General features: G+C 45.5%; 1 long non-coding RNA gene across 1 annotated transcript; it reads right to left on the bottom strand.

Moving 5' to 3' along the window:
- Positions 1–5,361: 5,361 nt before the first annotated feature.
- LOC115776635 (uncharacterized) lies at positions 5,362–7,524 on the bottom strand. Its single transcript, XR_004019487.1, has 3 exons — positions 7,347–7,524; positions 5,912–6,268; positions 5,362–5,674 (listed from the first exon to the last, which is right to left on the bottom strand). It is a non-coding gene; the product is annotated as an uncharacterized LOC115776635 (long non-coding RNA).
- Positions 7,525–23,759: the final 16,235 nt, after the last annotated feature.

The following is a 23,759-nucleotide window of genomic DNA, read 5'->3' as shown; positions in this document are numbered from 1 at the left end:
TCGGCGTGTGGTTTTCCTGCTTTTCTACTCTGCGGTCTCATTTCTGTCTTCTGTGCAGTGTTATTCCAACTTCTATATTTCTAGCTCTGCTTACTTCTAACTCTATGATGCTACTTATTAGCTGTTGTTAAGATTAATGCTGTGACAGGTTACTCAATACTATAGGTATATTTAATACTAAAGTTGTCACAGTTATAATTAATGCTGCAGTCTATTGCTACTCTATTTTTTCTCTGTGTCTGCTGTGCAGCTTACTGTATTCACACTCCTTCCTTCAGGGTTCACAGGTTACATCTTAAAGATTCTATTTTCTTACTAAATGCCAGAACAGAGAATTTTGCAAAGCTTATAGTTTCAAAAAAGAGAAATCCTAAAGTCTTGTTTGATCCAATTAAGAAGATTGTCTCTCCTGATATTCCTCATGCACCAGTCTATACAAAGTCTGAGTGCAATGAGTTTTTGAATTATTTTGTAAATGGTCCTCTTTTGCTTCTTTTACTTTGCAGGACATCAGTGCTTTGCTTGGTTGCATAAAACCGACTTCAAGCCTCCTCAATATCCTTCCTACTTCATTGTTTATTAGTGTGTTTGACTCTATTGGCCTCTGTTAATGGAGATGATAAATACACTCTTCAAACTGGCTCAGTTCCCAGCTTCTTTAAACAAGCTGTTATTGAGCCAAATTTATGACCACACAACGAGTGGGCAGGTGTATAAAATGTTTGTTGCCACCTGTGATTGTTAAGCCTGAAGAAGGACATCAGGGTGTTTGACATGTGCAGCACACAGTCCTCTACCAGAGGCCTGGGAGCTTCAGGGTTTTATGTGTATCAAACTGATCTGATCCCATTTTTTTTTTTTTTTTAAAGCCTGTCATGTCTGGCAGTGATCTGAATGCACAGGCTGAAGAAGAAAAGAAAAGGAGAGAGAAAGGGGAGAAGACAGAAAAAGAAGACAGAGCACCACTTCACTAACCAAAACAAGTCAAATGCTGCAACTTCAAAAAAAAAAAAAAGAAAAAAGACAACATACCAAAACAGAACAAGCAATACCTGGAAAAATAACTGTGGAAAAGGCACAACAAGATGAGCATGATTGTATAAGAACAACAATTTTGTTATGCTGTGATTGCGTCTGTGTCATGGAATGCACTTACCAATGAGGGCAGAAAGCCGCCGCTCTGCCCACGAGGAGCCAGAGGCAGGAAGAGAGGGACCCAGGAAATCCGAGGTATCCGCAGCCCATCAAGAGCCATGAAAATCCGTGGCCGCACATTCCAGCGACAGCCGCAAACCCACTCCAACAGAGGGGAGGGGGAAGTCCCAGATGGAGCCCCCCCAGTCGAGGAGCAAGGGCCCCAGGGAATTTGAGGCAATAGGAAACCGGCAACCCAGAGGCCAGCCCCCCATGCAGGCCAGCGGCAGTGGCCCAGGGCCCAGGTGCCCAAGAACCGCCCAACATACCGCAGAGCCCTCCCCCCCCACGCCGGAGAAGCCCAAGCCGTCCCGGCCCACAGCCCCCAGGAGAGCAGGTCGACACCCACGCCAGAACATCCAGCCCGGCCCAGGAACCCCAAGGCACCCACACCCCGGGAAGGCGGGGGACGCAGGAGCGACCACCGAGAAGCAGCCGGGAGGCAAGGCACAAGAAGGCCCAGATTCAGGTCCAGCCATGCACACACGTATGCACACACACCAACCCTCATATGCAAATGCGCACACACACCCACCCACATATGCTCATGCGCACACACACCCACCCACATATGTGCACACATATACACACACACACACACATCCCTACCCACACGCATTCACCCACCCAAATACACCCACGAGGACAGTGACAAATGCACAAAGATATACATTCATCCACATCTATCCACCCTCTGAAGCCAGGGCAAGTAGACACCCCACCCGGGCCAACAGCGACCCCAGGACGCTGCCAGCCTGGCACCTGAAGCACCACCTGACCCCCACCCTTGGCGAGGTGTAGGAAACCTGGGTGTGGGATGGCCCAACCTGATCCCATTTCTAACTTTCAGGGTTTGCCCTCAGACAGTCAGATATTCTTTAGATTCTTAAAGATTTGAATCGTGAGCTTGTTTCACCACAGCTGGGAGGCCATCTGTGCTCTGCTAAACCCACTTTCTCTGTTACACTGGAGAACACTGGGAGTGGGTGGAGGTGAAAACTACAACCCTCCTCCAGTTTGTTCTCTGCTTACAGTCACAGGCTCATTAGGAGCTGTGCAGGTTACAGTTAACTTTGCTTTCTTTGTTACATATTAGAGTTAAAGAAGGTCAACAATCAGGTTTATAATCAGCTTTGATTGGATATGATCACCCTGTGCTGCAGAGTTATGGGATCACTTACATGTCTGACCTGCTTTAGAGCTAAAGTCTGTTATTAGTAGATAATGGTTCAGCTCATCAGATATTTATAACACAGTGCTCACTCCTACAGAGCACTCAGAGGTGTTTATGCTGTAACCTTCACATGTTCATACAACATGTTTCCTTATTCTAACACTCACACTCTGCTGCTTTGTGTGCATTTTTCTAATGTTATAGTTTGATCTTCTCTGCAGTCGACCTGTCTGACTGTGGGAGATGATGTGAACACATTACCCCCTCTACTGTGCAGATGCTGTAACTGCACCCTGCTGCTTTCACTGTGCCAGCTGCAGGCTGAAAGCTGAGCCTCTCCTTTCACTCTCTGATTGGATTTAGGGTTGGAGCTAAATAAAAATGCACTGCAGCAAGAAGTGCTGATAATTCATACTCTTCTATTAAAAACAAATTAACATAGATGTGCATAACCTTCTGCCCTGGAGTGAGATGTCTGTTTACAGTTTAAATGTTCAGGACTAATTTCTCCTCAGATCATCCAAGACTCACAAGAGGAACTTTACACGTTTCCTCCTCCTGTTTATTAAAGGGAAACTGGAAGCAGTGTTTTCACCTCCTGTGTCCTGTACACTCTTTAAACAGTCAGCTGTGAGATCAGATATTAGACTGTATGAAGGGTCAAACAGTCCCCTTTAGAAACTTTTCACTTTGATGCGCCTCAGTCATAAAACTGAGTTCATACAGCAGCCGTTCAGTAACAGGTCAGATTGGTCTTTGTAGGCTGAACCTGCTCCATCCTGTCTGATCATGGCAGCAAAGCAGCTTTGTCTCAGTTAGTACTGTTATAGGAGAGCACCTGTGAACAGCAGGTGATACAAACAGGTACAAAGTATTAACTGAAGTCATTTAGTGAAGCTCAGATCTGTCAGTGTGACGTTTCCTCCACACTGGATACAAACAGCTGGCAGCAGCAGACCAGGCTGAACATTGTGCATGTTTATTTGCTTCACTGGAAACTTTCATGTGTTTTCTCTTCAGTGCTGTATCTGATCTGGATATTGAATATGAGCAGTGTGACTGGGGCCATGGTTAGTTTCTGAGTTTCTGTTCTGCACTAATAATTTATAAAAGCTGTCACCTGACCATCCCTCTGACATCCTGCTGGACCAGAGCCAAAGTGCAAACACCATCCTCCTGATTAATGTGCAGGAACTCATTTTTTCCAGCTTCTGAAGTTGGGAATGCCAGAAAAGTTTGGAATCACAACTTTACACTGGGTAAGGGTGGAAATCAGCCATGACAGCACATGTAAAAATGTGCTTATATCATGATGAATCCAGTTGTGTAACTCCACAAAGAGCAGTGAAGCTCTGAGCAGCAGAGTGTGTTTCATTTTCAGTCCCATGATCACCTGTGGCAGCAGGTAAGGGCTCCAGCTCTGGGAAGAGGTGCATACACTCTGTGCAGAGTACCAACACACACAACGGTGTGACTGAGCATCAAAATGAGAGGAGATTGACTCTAAATATGAGCTGTGTGAGTCTGTGCCTGTCAGTCAGCACCGTGTTTGTGGTTTGTTCTGCACTCTGTTACATTTCTGCTGCCACAGTCTGAACCAGGAAGCTCCGAGAGTCAAATTATATTCTATAGTTAAAGTTGTTGCAGCTGAAAATTGTTCTCTAACTCATGAAACTGTGTGTGTTACTTTTAGGCAGCGCGGGTCTGAACCGCAGTGATGTTGAACCATCTAGAAGATGGAGCCACTTTGATGCATAACAGTGAAAACTGTAATGATATGTTAGCTGAGGGTGCTTCATTCCTGCTGCAAGCTTCCTCTGTGCTGCCTCTCAGTGCCCTCAGAGTCTAACTCATCCATATTATAATTATCATAGTTGATCATATCTGAAACCAAAAGCAGCATTTAACCCTGGGCCTTCACATTCCTTTATACTTCCAGACTAAAAGCGAGCACCACATAATAAACAGCAGATAACATTCCTGTGTGTACGCAGTCGTACTCAAAGTGTTCAGAGTCCTTTGTGTCTGATTGTCTCACATTCTTGAGCTCTAATATCTCCAGTATCATGAGTCAGATCTCCCTCTGAGATCTGGTTCTAAAAGCAGAAACACTTCCTTCAACTTTCTACTCACACAGTTGTGTAATAGAGGTTTTCAACTACATCACTTTAAGAGAATGGATGGATGGATGGATGGATGGATGGATGGATGGATGGATGGATGGATGGATGGATGGATGGATGGATGGATGGATGGATGGATGGATGGATGGATGGATGGAATATGAAGTGCAGGAAACAGCACAGTAAGAACTCATGTGGTGAAGCATCCAAGAGGAGCTTCTGGTGGTCCACCTTCAGGTAGTTTCCAGATGGTTTACCTGCATCACCTTCACAGTATCAGCAGCCCAGAGTCAGAGCAGACTGATTCACATCTTTCCTTCACTTCGTGATGTTTTTCTTCACAGTCGAGGAAAATTCAGAGGAGGGAAGTTCCTGGACGGCTTGACCATGCAGACTGTTTCATTTCCTGCTCTGATTAGTATCATGTGACCACCTCTGAACATGCTGTGAGGCTGAAACTGTTTAGTCTGTTCCCGACATTCAAAGAATCAAGAAAGGAGAAACCAGCTTCTGCTGTTGGACCAACATCAGTCATGTGACTGCAAAAACTCAGAGACTAAAACCTGAGAGCAGAGGAGCCTCAGCAGGTGGAGGAGTGAGTTCCTCTCTGACTGAAACACACTCTGTGCCTCAGACAGGAGGACAGTTTGGATGGGTGTGTGCTGGTGGGGTGTAAAGAGAAACACTCAAACAGTCATCAGTGTTGACACACACACACACACACACACACACACACACACACACACACACACACACACACATAAACAAGTCTGTAGTTTATGGTACTAAGATTAAACATCAAACGCTGACGTTCGGTGTGGAAAATTGTTTTTATTGAACTGAAATAAAGATAAAATTGTATCTGCAGAGAACATTTCAAGCTTCAAATTTCAAGTTCCATTTCATTGGTTCATCAACTCCTGATAGATCACAAAATGATGAGAATTCATTAAACAGTTAAATAATGTATAAAATATGAGGTAAATTAAAGTGAACAGTTTCAGACCAGCTGTTGTTCAGTAGGAGGAAGATGGAGAGTTCATCTTTCAGTTTATACAGACGACAAAAACAGACATCACAACACAAATCACACCAAAAACTGACAGACCAGCTGCCAGACCATAATGTTCTCTACTGACTCCAACCTCCTTCCCTCCATCCTCTGTGTCTCCTCCTCCTGGACCTGCAGGTAGAAACAGGTGTGAGGTGTCAGCTGTCAGGTAGGTGATGAGTGAAGAACAGAACAGAATCCATTTCCTCTTCAAACTGCTGTCAGACATTATCTACTGCACTCTGATCACATCACTCAGACCAGCTGCTTTCTACAAAGTCTCATCAACAACATCTTTAGAAACAAACATCAACAACCAGGAAGCAGCTTCACCTCTGATCACAGACACACTGAACTCTGCTCACTCACCTGGAGGAGGAGCAACAGTCAGGTTGATGATGCTGATGGGGTCAGTCTTCAGAAGAGCTCTCTTCAAGCGGTTTCTTCTTGTCTGGATGCGACACTCGTATGTTCCAGTGTCATTAATCGTCACATTCTTCAGAATCACAGACACGTCTCCATCCTTCATCTGTCTGTCCTGCAGATCCACCCGGTTCTTAAAGGATGGATGCTGGTTGTCTGGAAGAGATCGCTCATCCCAGTACAAAAGGACATAATCTGGCTCCAGATCAGCTCTGCTCCACTCTGTGACTAAGATGTTGTTGTTTGGAGCTCGACATGTCAGAGTGACGTCCTGTCCAGACTCAGCTCTGATGTTTTTCTGCTCTGAAAGAAGAAACAACACAGAGGTTAAAGAGGTCAGAGTGCAATTATTCATTTCTGCAGCACTGATCCTCCGAATGAGCTGCAAATAGAGACCACTGATTCCTGCTGAGCAGAGGAAGTACAGCAAACACACTCAGGTGTAACAATCTTATTACATGTTTTATATTTTAGAACACTTCAATTAAATTCACATCATGTATCAATAATAGAGTTTTTTAAAATCACACACAGGATCTGAGACCTCCTTCAACAAATATCCTCAAAGTCCATTCCGTGTGTTTCCATGTTCACATGTCAGTGCTGTTTTATCTCTTCTTAAATGTTTTGTTTGCTGTTCAGTTTTGTGAAGCACTTTGTTTTAGAAAGAAAACATATAAATAAAGTTTATTGATATTATTAGTGCTGTTGTTATTTACAGATTCGCCTAACAAGTGGAAGATCCCCGGTAGGAGACAAATCCTCTCTGGAATTGGGTCAGAAAAGATTTCCAGCCCAGAAATCTGCTTCTGGCTGAGGTGATCATCTTCCATGTATTCCTAAAATGTATGCAGTTACCAACAGATAACATCATCACCGGTAAACGCCTGCACTGCTTACCTTGGTGGGTAGAAGCCAGAACTGGAAGAAACAGCAGAGTAACCACAGCCCTGCTTTTTCTGCATGAGCTGCTTCGATGGACCATCACAGTCCTTTGGTGCACACAGAGTATAAAGATGGGAATAATCAGCTGGAACCACCACGATCAAACAGTCACTCTGACTGAGCTCCAAGGTAATACAGAACAAACCAGGAGGCAGAGTTTTAAGTTCTCTGGAATAGATTTCGATCTCGGGGCCGAGATGAGAAAAAACCGTCTGACCATCAGGCTCCGCCTTTCTGTCCACAGCAGAGTACAAGTTTAGCCTCCCAGCCCGCGGGCCAGGAGTTGGACATCTGTGGAAGTTTTTACTTTCACACCGACCAGCTTTAAGCAGAAGTTGATGTTTGAGTCACGTTTGCTGGGAAAGTATCATAGTGATCTAACCAGGTAAAAATAACAGGTAAAAACTGAAAACAGGTTAAACACAGCACAGCTCACCTTTAATCTCCCTCCGTCGTCTTTAGAGTGGAGCTGTTTCACCCGTACCTTCAACCATTAAAAGTCCTTCAACATATTCCAAATATAAACTCTGAATATAAAGAAGTGCTGAAGCTGCACAGAGCTGAAACACTGACGATAAATCCCCAAACTGTTCGAACAATCCACTGACTGAGTTTTTCCACAGTGGGAGGAGCTAAAGTGAGTGTGACGTTGCACTCTGGTGGCTCTGGTACAATCAGTTTCGTCAGTTTCTCAAGAGAAGCAGAAATATCTGCTGTCCAGATGACATATTACACAGCAGAGCAAATTAACAGAACAAACACAGGTATGAATAACGACGTCATCATTACAGACTTAAAAATTGATGTTAAGTGAGTTTAACTTTTCTGTGTGCAACAGACAAAACATTAGCACCCTTTTAATTATCTAAGATGATCTGTGGTAGTCCATCTTTAATCACAGCAGACTCACATCAACAACCTCCACCTTCACAGCATTAACAGCCCAGAGTCAGAGCAGACTGATTCACATCTTTCCTTCACCTCATGATCCTTTTTGTCAAAACTGAGAAAAAGTCAGAGGGGGGAAGTTTCTGGACTGTTTGCACATGCAGACTGTCTCGTGTTCTCCTCTGTTTAATACAATGTAACTACCCCTGATCATGCTCTGAGGTTGAAACAGTTTAATGTGTTACCGTCATTCAGCAGAACAGAAACAAGAAAGAGGAACCAGCTTCTGATATTACAGAGACATCAGTCATGTGACCGCAACAACTCAGAGACTAAAAGCTGAGAGCAGAGGAGATCTGTCAAGTTCAAGTGTGGAGGGAAAGTTTCTGCTCTTTTATTTCCTCATTGCTTCAATGCCACAATAAACTGAGCAGCTGGGTTCCACCTACAGCCTGCAGCAGTCTGTGTGTCAGGAGGAACGTTTCCAACATTTCTTCTGTGATTTGAATCCTTTAAAACATTTTAATGACATCATGATTATTGCGTGTCTCAGATGAATGAACAGAAGCTCTGCTGCAGGTTTTCTCTCTTAAATCAGTTCCTACAGATGGAGCAGCTGGAGCTTTGCAGCTCGACAAGTTTTGCTGCATATCAGTAGTTTGCTAAACTGAGCAGAAAACAGCCACACAGTTAATTTCTTTAACTAAGCTAAATAATTAAGGCAGCTAACTTCTTTGGGAAGCTCCTGAGTGTGTTTATGAAGGAATCAGTGTCCAGTGATGATATAACTTCAATATGAATAGCCCTGATTTCCAGACAGGTGAAAATGACACCATAGCTCTTCCTCCTTCTGTCCTTACTTCAAATGGCCCAAAGTCATCTATTCCCACCTGAGTGGTTCACCTGGAAGAAACTCTTTCATGGGGAAAACCTGCCATCTGCTGGTGAAGTGGCAGAACATTCATTCAGTGACAGATGACACATTTTGGCAGCACCTTCCTCATAGCTGTACTTCCTCCAGTTATCCAGTCACAGCCACCATGTCCCGCTGCCTCATGTATATGTCTGAGCAGAAGCTCTGATATATGGAGATCTTTGGCCAGTGTTATTGGATGTTTCACTTCCACAGGCATAGACAATCTTCTGAGGCCACCACCAACCATCTGTGGTTGCACTAAATATCAGCCTGGAGCTGCCATTCATTAGTGAGTGTGGTGATATTTACTCACATGTCTGGAGTAGATTTTGCTTTGGAAAATTTTGAGTTTGGGGACTTTTTTATATGATAAATTCAAATCCTGGACTTTCTGTGCACCAGAAATTCTGTTCTTCCTCTTTCACTGAAAACCATGAAAACACAACATTAGGAAAGCTGCCTGATGATTCAGGGAAAAGGAGGCATGCTGCCAGCAATACAGCAACAGACCAGGTTGCACAAATCAGCCCGTTAGCAGCTGGTATTTCATCTCAGTCTCTGTGTGTGAAGTTTCCTGATACTTTGATGATGCATGTTTGTAACAGCCAATGAGATGGACTGGGACCAGCATGTGCAAGCTCTTTAATCAAAATATTTAATGATAAAATATAATTATTTAATTTAGCATTTTACAAAAAGCAGAAAAATAGTAAAACACATAATTTGTTGATTAAGATGCAAAATTTGTTATTTTCTCAATTCCTGAAGAGAAAAAATGAGTTTTAGTGGGTGAATGTTACACTTGATGACTGAGTGAAGTGAGTCGGCTCACATTTGGATTAAAACAAATAAACAAAAACAGAATGAATTTTCAAATTTGTCATTCAGTCCAATCCAATTTTATTTTAAGTACACAGCACCAAATCACAACAAACAGTTGGTTCAAGGTGTGTTTCTGTTCAAGTTGGTAAAATATCTAGAACTCGTTGAAAAGGAAAGAGTCCAAATGCATCTGATATATAGAGATAGATGTCATTTGTTGGATTGTTGTTCTCATTGTGGCTGTGTTCCTCTCCTGTGCCCTCCATGATTTTAGTGTGCTGAGTTAGTTTTCCCAGTCTAGGTTTTCCTTTCAAAGGGAAAAGAACTCACTGAAAAGCAGATTACTGAATGATCGTTGATAATCTGCTTAGCTTTGTTTAAGCCACAATAAAGGCTAGTTTTTGTTATTTTTAACCTCCTGTCCCCTGCTTGGGAGACAGGAGGTATCCTGTGGGAGGACCTGCGGGAGTATGGGGTGTCTGGCCTGTTGTTGCGGGCCCTTCAATCTCTGTACAACCACAGTGAGAGCTTGGTCCGTATAGCTGGTAATAAGTTGGATTTGTTTCCTGTGGGTGTTGGACTCCGTCAGGGCTGCCCTTTGTCACTGATTCTGTTCATAATTTTTATGGACAGAATTTCTAGGCTTAGCCAAGTGGTGGAGGGCTTCTTCTTTGGTGGCCTCAGAGTGTCATCTCTGCTCTTTGCAGATGATGCAGTCCTGTTGGCTTCGTCAGGGGGTGGCTTCCAACGTGCAGTTCACAGCCGAGTGTGAAGCGGCTCGCATGAGAATCAGAGGCCATGGTCCTCAGCCAGAAACGGGTGGAGTGCCCTCTCAGGCTCAGGGACGAGTTCCTGCCCCAGGTGGAGGAGTTCAAGTATCTCGGGGTCTTGTTCACGAGTGACGGGAGAAGGGAACGGGAGATCGACAGACAGATCGGGGCTGCTTCTGCAGTGATGCGGACGCTGCACCGGTCTGTCGTGGTGAAGAGAGAGCTTAGTGTAAAAGCGAAGCTGCTTCTATCTTAAAAATGATCAATATGTCTTTATTAGTTGGCTATGTACCACAGGCCTTCAAGGTGGCTGTAAATAAACCGCTACTTAGAGTGGCTTGCAAAAGTCTTCACACCCCTTGAACTTTTCCATATTTTGTCACATTACAACCACAAACATAAATATATTTCACTGGAATTTAATGTGAAAGACCAACACACAGTGGTATACAATTGTGAAGTGGAACGAAAATTATACATGATTCAAAACATTTTTTACAAAAAAAAAGACTGAAAAGTGCGGTGTGCAAAAGTATTGAGCCCCCCTGAGTCAATACTTTGTGGAACCACCGTTTGCTGCAGTTACAGCTGCAAGTCTTTTAGGGTATGTCTCCACCAGCTTTGCACATCTAGTGACTGAAATTTTTGCCCATTTGTGAACAGCAGTTTTCAGATCTTGCCACAAATTCTGGATTGGGTTTAGGTCTGGACTCTGACTGGGCTGTTCTAACACATGAATATGTTTGGTTTAAACCATTCAATTGTAGCCCTGGCTTTATGTTTAGGGTCGTTGTCCTGCTGGAAGGTGAACCTCCGCCCCAGTCTCAAGTCTTTTGCAGACTCCAACAGGTTTTCTTCTGTATTTGGCTCCATCCATCTTCCCATCAACTCTGACCAACTTCCCTGTCCCTGCTGAAGAGAAGCAGCCCCAGAGCATGATGCTGCCACCAGCTGTGGATCTCTGCATTTGGTCCAGAGTCACCATGGGCCTCTTGGCTGCATCTCTGATCAGTGCTCTCCTTGTTCAGCCTGTAAGTTTAGGTGGACGACCTTGTCTTGGTAGGTTTACAGTTGTGCCGTACTCTTTCCATTTCCAGATAATGGATTGAACAGCACTCCGTGAGATGTTCAAAGCTTGGGAAATCTTTTTATAGCCTAAGCCTGCTTTAAACTTCTCCACAACCTTATTCCTGACCTGTCTGCTGTGTTCTCTGGACTTCATGATGCTGTTTACTCCCCAATATTCTCTTAACCAACCTCTGAGGCCGTCACGGAGTAGCTGTATTTGTACTGAGATTAGATTACACACAGGTGGACTCTTTTTAGTCATTAGCAGTCATCAGGCAACTTCTGAATGCAACTGGTTGCACTCAGAGAAAAGGGGGCTGAAAACTTTTGCACACCGCACTTAAACCTTAAATCAAAGCTCATTTTTACTGCCCCATCATTCGCTCAGCTCCATCATGGCAGTTATCACAGAGTAAGTCGTAGTTGGGTCCTCCAGCACCCACAAAGTCGGAAACAGTCCTTGAACCATGGAACTCTCTGGAGCTGACCGTCTGCAGGGAAAAACAAGTTCAGTCTAAAGAGGGAATCAAATCAAATAGAGCTGCAGTGATTCACAGACCCTGTGAACCTGATGAAGGAAACTCGGGTTTCTGACTGTCGGTCAGACAAAAGCAGACATTAGAATCTCCTTGAGGAGGAATGACAGGCCTTCTTCACCATCATCTCACATTTGACATGCTGAACATTCAGATAGATTCATATATAAGATAACTGGTGGTGGCAGCCTTGGACTTCTTTAACTGTTGAACTGAAAATGGCAGACCCAAAACAAAGCAGCTCCTGAGGCTCACATTCATGGTCCTGCTGTCATATGAAAGCAGCTTTGTGAAGTGATCCTGGACCAAAGTTAGAGGCACAAACTGGACTGTTAGTGCTGAACCTGGACACATTTCAGAGTTTATGACTCAAATGTCACTAAACTGACATGTTAGTTTCTATTTGAAGTTTACCTTCCAGGCGCAGCTCATGTGTCGAGCATCAGTCACCACCGTCTGAGAGGATATTCCAAATCCAGATCCTTTATGGATGAGCCACTGAGAGCCATCATATAATGTGACTCTGCAACACAAAGACACGTCTGAGGATGGAGATGTTTCATGTTAACGATGGCCGCTAACAGAATCATGTCAATATTTGTTATTCCAGCATATGTGATTGCAAAAACCCTCAATGCATCATTCTGATGACTTTACTGTTGGGACTCAACTGTACAAATATGATGACATTCCTGAAAGCAAGAAGAAGTGTTTGTAACTGCACTGAGACTGTCATGATCTGCTGCGGCTGGCAAGAGTGAGGACCTCAAGGCAGACACCAAAGACACGGGAATAACTCAAAAACACAGCTTTAATGCTGGAGACAGGGTAGCGAACACACAAGGGAGCAAACTCTAACTAACTAACTGACTGACTGACTGACTGACTGAAGACCGCAGGACAAGCACAGAAGACAAACACTGACGACAATGATGCGACAGGGACTGACTGGAACACAGACAATATAAACACACTAGGTAACGAGGGGATAAGGAACACCTGGGAGAGAGACACAGGAAGGAAAGCTAAACACACAACACTAGAACTCAGACAGTACCAAAATAAGATAGGAACTACATGAAGGAACAAAACCCAATACAAACTGGAAAACATAACAAGGACTCAATGAAAACAGAAACCAAAAGAACTAAACACAAAATACTGGGCACACGGCCCAGGATCATGATAGAGACTCGGTGATGCTTCACATGCAGGCTCAGACTCCACTTTGAGTCCTTTTATCTGTGATATAAACTGATACAAAGCAGCAAGTTCAGCCTTATGCTGGTTAAACACGTCTTAAAAAGCACTCAAACAGGTAAAATAACAGATGTTTATACATGTTTATACCAAGCAGAATGAAAAAGGCGTCTGGATGGCAGCATATGATCCCTCACCAACAAACTGCTTGAAGCAAGACTGGGAAACATCTGGCTTTAAAACAGCACTAACAGGTCTCCTGAGTTCCCACACTGACAGCGTGAAACAGCACAGAGGGAACGTGTTTTTAAACATGTTTGTTGTTAGATTCAAACTCAAAATAAATGATCTTCAAACAATAAAACTTTATTACTTTCAAATGTGTGTGTGTGTGTGTGTGTGTGTGTGTGTTTTTTGTTTGTTTTTTTTAAACCTGTCCTGTCTGGCAGCTTAACCAACAGCTGCATCTGTAATAAAATACAAAAGCACACAAACAGGACAAAACAAAAAACAACAACAACCAGTATCTCTCTGGGACAGAAATATTAAGAGTGTAGCCTACTGATTAAATTAGTGTTGTTACAAGTGTACAAATCTGGACAGTTAGAATAGTCTCTTCTTTCTTTTAGGAAATTGTCATTTGTAAAAAATGAAAACAAACCAACAAAGTTTCACGATAAATGTGGGCGAGCTTGGGGGCCCCCTTATGGTCAGAGGGCCCTATGCAGCCACATATGTCACCTATGCCTCTGGCCGGCTCTGCCTACAGCTGCTGTTGCTGCAGCATTACTGTTACAGAGGACGTGGAGCGAACATGTCTGTGATCTTTACACATTTTGTAGCATCACTCTTCAATTTCTTCGCACGTAACTTCTCTGCACCCCCTTTCTGCTGCTTCGGTTTCCCCATGTTTCCTCTCCTTTAACACACGCGCTCAACACTGAAACTACCAGCGGAGTTACAGGGCACCACGCAGAGAAAGGGTGGGGCCGCTTTCATCCTATATCCTGATTGGTTCCATCTGGTGTCTATATTGAAGATGGGCCAATGGGCTGCCCCCTCTAAATTGTGGGCCAGACTCTTAGAAAAAAAAAGGGGAGGAAAAAAAAAATATCCAACAGCATCGGCCCCTGAGGACTGTCGACCCACCGGGAAAATGCCCGGTAGGCCTGATTACCAGTCCAGCCCTACATGCAGCAACCTATACTAAAGCATAAAATAGTGAACGCGTAGAGCTGAGGTGTTTTGATTGTTGTTTTTTTCCTCATTAGCATACTCAATAACGTCAGCTCGCACATTGTTAACACCGCAATTACGATATTATCGTAGACAATATATAACGCACAGCCCTAGCCCCAGGGAACCAACAATGATGGGTAGCTGCCCCCCTCCCAAGGTCGGCCACCCCGCACGAGCCACACAGGACCCCAGGAGCCCGAGAGCAGCCCAACACTGAGCACAGCCCCACCAACACACAGAAGCAGCCTGCCACCACCCAAACCACAAACCTCAGGGGAGCAGACAAAAAACCACGCCAAAACACCCAGCCCTGCACCCAGGAACCACTGCATGCCCACCTCCCTGGCGGACAGCAACAACCAGTGGGGAGCAAACATTTCCCACAGGGGGTGAAGTACAGCAAGCCCCAGATGCAGCACACACACACACCCACACACACACACACACACACACGCACACACACACACACACATGCACAGACACACAGACACGTCCACCCCCAGCTACCTATAAGGCACATGGAGAGGCGAAACCTTGGCCAACCACCCCATTATGTAATGGAATTGATCAGTGGGAACCAGAGAGAACTGAATTTGTTTGATTGCTTTTGAGGTAGAAGACATTATTTCCAAATTAATATATTCTAAAAGTAAATTTATATATTATGTAATACATAAATTATTTTTTGCTTTCCAATTCATGAAGATAGTTTTCTTAGCGATAGATAATGGAGTAAGAATTATGTGTGATATATTTGATTCTCTATCTAATTTGCTTACATCACCTACAATGCATAGTGTGTGTGGGGTTGGGATAACAACTAAATCTTGTGGACAGGTCACATAGCTTCCAAAACCTCTGAAAATGTGTACAAGACCATATAGCATGCATGTAGTTCTAGGCAGTACTGCCCGCACAGTAAGTGCATATGTTTGAGTGTGTAAGAGCCATTTGGAAAATCTTTTGTCCTGTATAGTGTGTTCTATGAATAGTTTTATACTGTATGAGTTGCAAGTTTGGACTTTGAATGTCAAATGTGTGTGTTTTTTTTAATATTTGTGTTCCAAAGATATGAAGCTTTCAGTGTGACTGATGTGGACTGACCGAACTCCAGAGTGGCTGATTGGTCCAAATTGGATTGTTCCCAACTGGAATGGTGCCGATAAAATTTCCCTGTTCATGAGCTCAGCTCTTTGTACTGGAGAGTTGTAGAGATCAGTTAGAGCCTGACCTGACAGGTCATAGTTGTAGTTGGTGTTGCTTCCTGTCAGAAGAAAACATCAGTGGGTTTGATTCAAAGTGTGCTCTCTACAATCAGCCAAGCAAGCTGCTTTGAAAAAAAAATAAATAAATAAGTAAGTTATAAGTAATAAGTAAAAATAAGTAAGTAAAAATAAGTTTTTACCGAACCAGGAGTCCACAGTCAGCGCCAGCAGAGTCAGAGTCAGTGCAGTCAGGAGCACTTTGAAGGAACCCATGATGGATGCTGATCAGGTTTGTGTCAGTCACAGCTCGGAGACGTCCAGCTGAGATTTTATAGCCCCGATGCCGCAGTTGTGTTTGTCCCTTGGCAGACAAGCTGGGATTTCCACATCGCTGATGGTAAACAGCAGGTTTCGTCATATCAGCAGAAGACAGCAGGACTCTGAGAGAATCCGTTTTCTTAGATCAGAGAAGGAAAAACACCTTCCCGCCAGGAAGATATAACAAGCTGCTGTTAACAGACTTCTTTATTTCAGAGTGGTGGTGACAGTGAGTAAAAAGCGTAAAAAAAGAGTAAAAAGCCTCCTACAGTCACCTTCAGTTTAGCAGAAGTTCAACTTTCGGCTGTTTCAGCAGTTTAACTGCAGCTGTCCAAAGCTCAAAGTTCGTGGTGGATGTCGTAGCACCAAAATTTCCTGAGCTGCCAAAAACGAAACAGAGCACATGCTCCAAATAATTATCTCTGATCATCGAGATTTTTCTGCTCACAGGTTTAAACAGGAAACATTTAAGAAAAAACTGTCACCAGATAGAAAAGATTTTTAAGGCATACTTTATGTTTAATACTTTTAGTTGAATTATTTTACATTAAAACCAGTCTGCTGGATGGAGATCCCCATCCACACACACACACACACACACACACACACACACACACACACACACACACACACACACACACACACACACACACACACACACACACACACACCTGTTGGGACTGAAAAGCTTCACTTTGATGGTCCTGGTTAAACCTGACCTCCTCCCTCGTGTCTCTGTATAAACACAAGGATAAACTGCCATCAGTGGGATTTTCACTCGTGATGCTGAAGTGAAACTCAGAAGAGAAACTCTTGGTCATTGTGATCGCTCCTAAAGTTGCACTGAGACTGTTTTACTGTTCACATGTCTCAGCTCAAAGGACCACTTGTGAAAGATAAATTGTAATGCAGGTGCAAACAAAGCTGAAGGTCAGGGGGAAACAAAGCAATCCAGGAGTTTGGTTAACTGTCTGTAATAAGGTCCCACAGGCACAGTGAACACTGCATACACTGAATCTCCGCCCAGTCTTGATCTGATTTCCGTGCAGTTATGACTGAGTACAGGTGGGTGATAGCAGGTACATGAGTGGGCGTGATTTTCTGGAAGATAGAAACAAACAATTCTATCAGTAACGTTATGAATAACCAGTCTGTCTTTCTGTGGTAGCCCCTGTACAGGGTGCACCCTGCAATTTCCACTAGAGGTCTTTGTAGAGAATGTGGCTTACAAACAGTCCTGTGCACATAGACGTCTGTGGGCTGGAACACTCCTGGTGGTAAGGATAGAGAGAGATCTTAGAGCAGCAGATGGTTTGGGGTCAGTGCTTCCAGGTCATTTGCATCCATGGAAGTTTGGGTGCTCCTCCGTGAATCGCCACCTTATCGTGGTGGAGGGGTTTGTGTGCCCCAGTGATCCCAGGAGCTATGTTGCCCGGGGGCTTGTCCCCCTGGTAGGGTCTCCCATGGCAAATTGAGGGTCCAGACAAAGAGCGGTTCAGAAGACCCCTATGTCTATAAAAGCAAGGGAACAGTTTACCCTGCCCGGGATAAGGTTACTGGGGCCCCACCCTGGAGCCAGGCCTGGGGAGGGAGCTTGAGTGAGAGCGTCTGGTGGCCGGGCATTAGTCTGTGGTGCTCGGCCAGGTGCAGCCAGAAGAGATTACATAGGCCCGCCCTCCTGTAGGCCCACCACCCGCAGGAGGTGTCGTAGGGATCAGGTGCAGTGTGTGTCGGGCGGTGGCCAAGGGCGGAGGCCCTGGCAGACCGATCCCCGGCTATCGAGACTGGCTATTGGGACATGGAATGTCACCTCTCTGGTGGGGAAGGAGCCTGAGCTAGTGCGTGAGGTTGAGAGATACCAGCTAGATATAGTTGGGCTCACCTCAACGCATGGCCTGGGCTCTGGAACCAGTCTCCTGGAGAAGGGCTGGACTCTGTTCCAGTCTGGAGTTGCCCTTGGTGAGAGGCGGCGAGCTGGGGTGGGAATTCTTCTATCCCCCCGGCTTGCTGCCTGTACGTCGGAGTTTACACCGGTGGACGAGAGGGTAGTTTCCCTGCGCCTTCAGGCCGGGGAACAGGTCCTGACTGTTGTTTGCGCTTATGCGCCGAATGACAGTTCAGAGTACCCACCCTTTTTGGAGTCGCTGGGCGGGGTGCTGGAGAGTGCTCCATCTGGTGACTCCATAGTCTTGCTGGGAGACTTCAACGCTCACGTGGGCAATGACAGTGAGACCTGGAGGGGCCTGATTGGGAGGAACGGCCTGCCCGATCTGAACCCGAATGGTGTCTTGTTATTGGACTTCTGTGCAAACCACAGTTTGTCCATAACAAACACCATGTTCGAACATAAGGATGTCCATAAGTGCACATGGCACCAGGACACCCTAGGTCGCAGGTCGATGATCGATTTTGTAATCTTATCATCAGATCTGCGGCCGTATGTTCTGGACACTCGGGTGAAGAGAGGAGCTGAGCTGTCAACTGATCACCACCTGGTGGTGAGTTGGATCAGGTGGAGAGGGAAGATGCTGGACAGACCTGGTGCACCTAAACGTATTGTGAGGGTGTGCTGGGAACGCCTGGCAGAAGCCCCAGTCCGGGAGATCTTCAACTCCCACCTCCGGCAGAACTTCGACAGCATTCCGAGGGAGATTGAGGTCATTGAGTCTGAATGGACCATGTTCCGCACCTCCATTGTTGAGGCTGCTGCTCAGAGCTGTGGCTGCAAGGTGGTTGGTGCCTGTCATGGTGGTATCCCCCGAACCAGATGGTGGTCACCGGAGGTGAAGGGAGCCATCAAGCTGAAGAAAGAGTCCTATCGGGCTTGGTTAGCCTGTGGGACTCCAGAGGCAGCTGAGAGGTATCGACAGGCCAAGCGGAATGCAGCTCGGGCAGTAGCCGACGCAAAAACTCGGGTGTGGGAGGAGTTCGGTGAGGCTATGGAAAAAGACTTTCGGACGGCATCGAAGCGATTCTGGCAAACCGTCAGGCGACTCAGGAGAGGAAAGCAGTGCTCCACTCACACGGTTTATAGTGCTGGTGGGGTGCTGCTGACTTCAACTGAGGCTATAGTTGGACGGTGGAAGGAATACTTCAAGGACCTCCTGAATCCCACTGACACGCCTTCTGTAGTGGAAGCAGAGTCTGGGGACGAGGGGGATGACTTGATCATCACTGGGGGTGAGGTCACTGAGGCAGTTAAACAACTCCTTGGTGGCAGGGCCCCTGGGGTGGACGAGATTCGCCCTGAGTTCCTGAAGGCTCTGGATGTTGTAGGGCTGTCTTGGTTGACACGCCTCTGCAACATCGAGTGGAGATCTGGGGCAGTGCCATTGGATTGGCAGACCGGGGTGGTGGTCCCCATCTTTAAGAAGGGAGACCGGAGGGTGTGCTCCAACTTTCGAGGGATGACACTCCTCAGCCTCCCCGGTAAGGTCTATGTCAGGGTGCTGGAAAGGAGGGTCCGTCTGTTAGTCGAACCTCGGATCCAGGAGGAACAATGCGGTTTTCGTCCTGGTCGTGGAACGCTGGACCAGCTCTTTATCCTGTCAAGGATATTCGAGTGTGCATGGGAGTTTGCCCAACCAGTCTACATGTGCTTTGTGGACTTGGAGAAGGCATTCGACCGTGTCCCTCGGGGTATCCTCTGGGAGATCCTGCGGGAGTATGGAGTGTCTGGCCTGTTGTTGCGGGCCATTCAGTCTCTGTACAACCACAGTGAGAGCTTGGTCCGTATAGCCAGTAATAAGTCGGATTCGTTTCCTGTGGGTGTTGGACTCCGTCAGGGCTGCCCTTTGTCACCGATTCTGTTCATAACTTTTATGGACAGAATTTCTAGGCGTAGCCAGGTGGCGGAAGGCTTCTTCCTTGGTGGCCTCAGAGTCTCATCTCTGCTTTTTGCAGATGATGCAGTCCTGTTGGCTTCATCAGGGGGTGGCCTCCAGCTCACAGTGGAATGGTTCGCAGCCGAGTGTGAAGCGGCCGGCATGAGAATCAGCACCTCTAAGTCTGACGCCATGGTCCTCAGTCGGAAAAGGGTGGAGTGCCCTCTCTGGCTCAGGAACGAGTTCTTGCCCCAGGTGGAGGAGTTCAAGTATCTTGGGGTCTTGTTCACGAGTGACGGGAGAAGGGAGCGGGAGATCGACAGACGGATCAGGGCTGCTTCTGCAGTGATGCGAACGCTGCACCGGTCTGTCGTGGTGAAGAGGGAGCTTAGTGTAAAAGCGAAGCTCTCGATTTACCGGTCGATCTACGTTCCTACCCTCACCTATGGTCACGAGCTTTGGGTAGTGACCGAAAGAATAAGATCGCGAATACAAGCGGCAGAAATGAGTTTCCTTCGAAGGGTGGCTGGTCTCTCCCTTAGAGATAGGGTGAGGAGTGCAGCTATCCGGGAGGGGCTCAGAGTAGAGCCGCTGCTCCTCCACATCGAAAGGAGCCAGTTGAGGTGGCTCGGGCATCTGATTAGGATGCCTCCTGGCCGCCTCTTGGGTGAGGTGTTCCGGGCATGTCCCACCGGGAGGAGGCCCCGTGGCAGACCCAGGACACGCTGGAGAGATTATATTTCTCGGCTGGCCTGGGAACGTCTTGGGGTCCCCCCGGATGAGCTAGAGAAGGTGGCTGGGGAGAGAGAAGCCTGGGCTTCTCTGCTTAGGCTCCTGCCCCCGCGACCCGGCCCCGGATAAGCGGAAGAAAATGAATGGATGGATGGATGGATGGATGGATGGATGGATGGATGGATGGATGGAAGTTTGGGTGATTGGGCATCTGTTGATGATGGCTTCAGCCTCCCAATACTGTTATTTCTCTTCCACTGAAAACCATGAAAACACATTGTAGCTGCCCCTGGGATCAGTGAATGGAGAGTCTCAACGAGTGCTTTAATTCTTTATTTCTGTTCCAAAACTTGTTGTGCACCATGAAAACTTTAGATAAAATACAAAGAAAAAAAGAAATTAATTACAAACTCAATACAAAGAATGACTCCGTTTTCTTAGATCAGAGAAGGAAAAACACCTTCCCGCCAGGAAGATATAACAAGCTGCTGTTAATAGGCTTCTTTATTTCAGAGTGGTGGTGACAGTGAGTAAAAAGCCTCCTACAGTCACCTTCAGTTTAGCAGAAGTTCAACTTTCTGCTGTTTCAGCAGTTTAATTGCAGCTGTCCAAAGCTCAAAGTTCGTGGTGGATGTTGTAACACCAAAATTTCCTGAGCTGCTGAAAACGAAACAGAGCACACGCTCCAAATAATTATCTCTGATCATCGAGATTTTTCTGCTCACAGGTTTAACCAGGAAACATTTAAGAAAAAACTGTCACCAGATAGAAAAGATTTTTAAGGCATACTTTATGTTTAATACCTTTTTTTAGTTTAATTATTTTACATTAAAACCAGTCTGCTGGATGGAGATCCCCATCCACCCACACACACACACACACACACACACACACACACACACACACACACACACACACACACACACCTGTTGGGACTGAAAAGCTTCACTTTGATGGTCCTGGTTAAACCTGACCTCCTCCCTCGTGTCTCTGTATAAACACAAGGACAAACTGCCATCAATGGGATTTTCACTCGTGATGCTGGAGTGAAATTCAGAAGAGAAACTCTTGGTCATTGTGATCGCTCCTAAAGTTGCACTGAGACTGTTTTACTGTTCACATGTCTCAGCTCAAAGGACCACTTGTGAAAGATAAATTGTAATGCAGGTGCAAACAAAGCTGAAGGTCAGGGGGAAACAAAGCAATCCAGGAGTTTGGTTAACTGTCTGTAATAAGGTCCCACAGGCACAGTGAACACTGCATACACTGAATCTCTGCCCAGTCTTGATCTGATTTCCGTGCAGTTATGACTGAGTACAGGTGGGTGATAGCAGGTACATGAGTGGGCGTGATTTTCTGGAAGATAGAAACAAACAATTCTATCAGTAACGTTATGAATAACCAGTCTGTCTTTCTGTGGTAGCCCCTGTACAGGGTGCACCCTGCAATTTCCACTAGAGGTCTTTGTAGAGAATGTGGCTTACAAACAGTCCTGTGCACATAGACGTCTGTGGGCTGGAACACTCCTGGTGGTAAGGATAGAGAGAGATCTTAGAGCAGCAGATGGTTTGGGGTCAGTGCTTCCAGGTCATTTGCATCCATGGAAGTTTGGGTGATTGGGCAGCTGTTGATGATGGCTTCAGCCTCCCAATACTGTTCTTTCTCTTCCACTGAAAACCATGAAAACACAAATGTAGCTGCCCCTGGGGTCAGTGAATGGAGAGTGCTTTAATTCTTTATTTCTGTTCCAAAACTTGTTGTGCACCATCAAAACTTTAGATAAAATACAAAGAGAAAAAGAAATTAATTACAAACTCAATACAAAGAATTAAACTCAATACATTATAAAGAAAAAAAAAACACTCAAGTAAACAAAACTCTTAACGACTCCAGCAAAGCAAAATATTACAAAATACACAATGACATTGAACTATTTAAAGCGAACCATGTCGGCTGCGGGAACTGTGCATCTCCTTAAAAGGCAAACAGTGAGAATAAGAATCCTTCATGCCAGTATGAAGAATAAAATAAATCCCGGCAGGCAAACTTACCCAAGAAGTTTAATGAAGAAGGCAGAAGCCGGAGAAAACCTGACGCCACACCACACACCAAGCAAACAAATGAGGCAGAGCTGAGGCAGGTGGGGGCTATAAGACCTAACTACTACTTCTTCATAGCCCTCACCTCACCCCAGCAGAACTCTGCCCCCTGGCGGCCACTCCAACACAATTCGGTGTCAGCTACACTCCCACCAATCATACCATGATGAATCTATGACAAAATTTATCAGGTACCTGTAGATCATGTATGATTTATTTAAACACCAAATTGTGTACGCCTAATTGATTTAAAATGAAACTGGACCATCATTTATTTGGCAACACCAACTTCTGGATGGGTCTTACAAGAATAAGTTCAGGCGGGGCGTTCGTTTTCTCTAATCCAGCTTGTACCTTGATCCCACAAACTAATTCATCAGTTCCTTGAAAAGTCTCAACCATGACCTCTAGCAGTTTTTGCAGATCACTCTTCCACTCCTCCCACCGTGAACATAAACCCTCAGGTGGGGACCAATCCCATCCCAAACTCGCACAACAATTCCTGCAAGGTGCACTTTCCACACAGGAAAAATGGAAAGGTGAATTCAAGCAGGTCATACACAGAAAGCAACAGAATATCACAGCGAGTAAAGGGATGGTTCTTAAGACTGACATCAAACTCAATGCAGTGTCTTTATAACTCTTCTCAATAAAATCTGATGTAGCACCTCTTTTGCTACAACTCGATGTACGAAGCTCTGACTTCCCCGTCTATCAAAACGGGGGTAAGATGGCCTGTTATACTCCACCCAAGCGCAGTTCTTTCTGCAAAGGGTTCATTCTCACCACCTCTAATGACCTCCAGCGGTACTAATGCTGACGTGCAATCATAGCCAACAAGCAGCCCCACCTCACACTCTTGTAATGGTAGTAATTTGTTGGCTAGATAGATCGGTGGGAATGTGAGATCTGTCCACTGGGATAAAGTCCCTCCATTAAGCCCTAGGCAGTTGAATGGGAATTTCAGAGTGGACTCCTCTGATTTGCAGACCACGTGCAATCCTACTTTTAATCATGGTGTCGACAGCTGTCATTGTGCTTAACTTTAATTGCACTGGTTGTGTGTTCACATTTAATCGGTTAACGAAATCTTCCAAAATAAAGGTCGTATCACTGTGTGTGTCGAGTAGAGCATAGGTGAGTACCTCCTTGTATGGCTCTTCCACTGATGACAAAAACACTGGCACAATATTAGATGTAGAAGGCAGGCTTTGAGTTACAGCATGGGACAG

Source organism: Archocentrus centrarchus, unplaced genomic scaffold (genome assembly GCF_007364275.1).
Source record: "Archocentrus centrarchus isolate MPI-CPG fArcCen1 unplaced genomic scaffold, fArcCen1 scaffold_35_ctg1, whole genome shotgun sequence".
In the NCBI taxonomy this organism is placed as follows: Eukaryota; Metazoa; Chordata; class Actinopteri; order Cichliformes; family Cichlidae; genus Archocentrus; species Archocentrus centrarchus.
The sequence above is the reverse complement of the archived record's forward strand: the minus strand, read 5'-3'. Positions and strand labels throughout refer to the sequence as shown.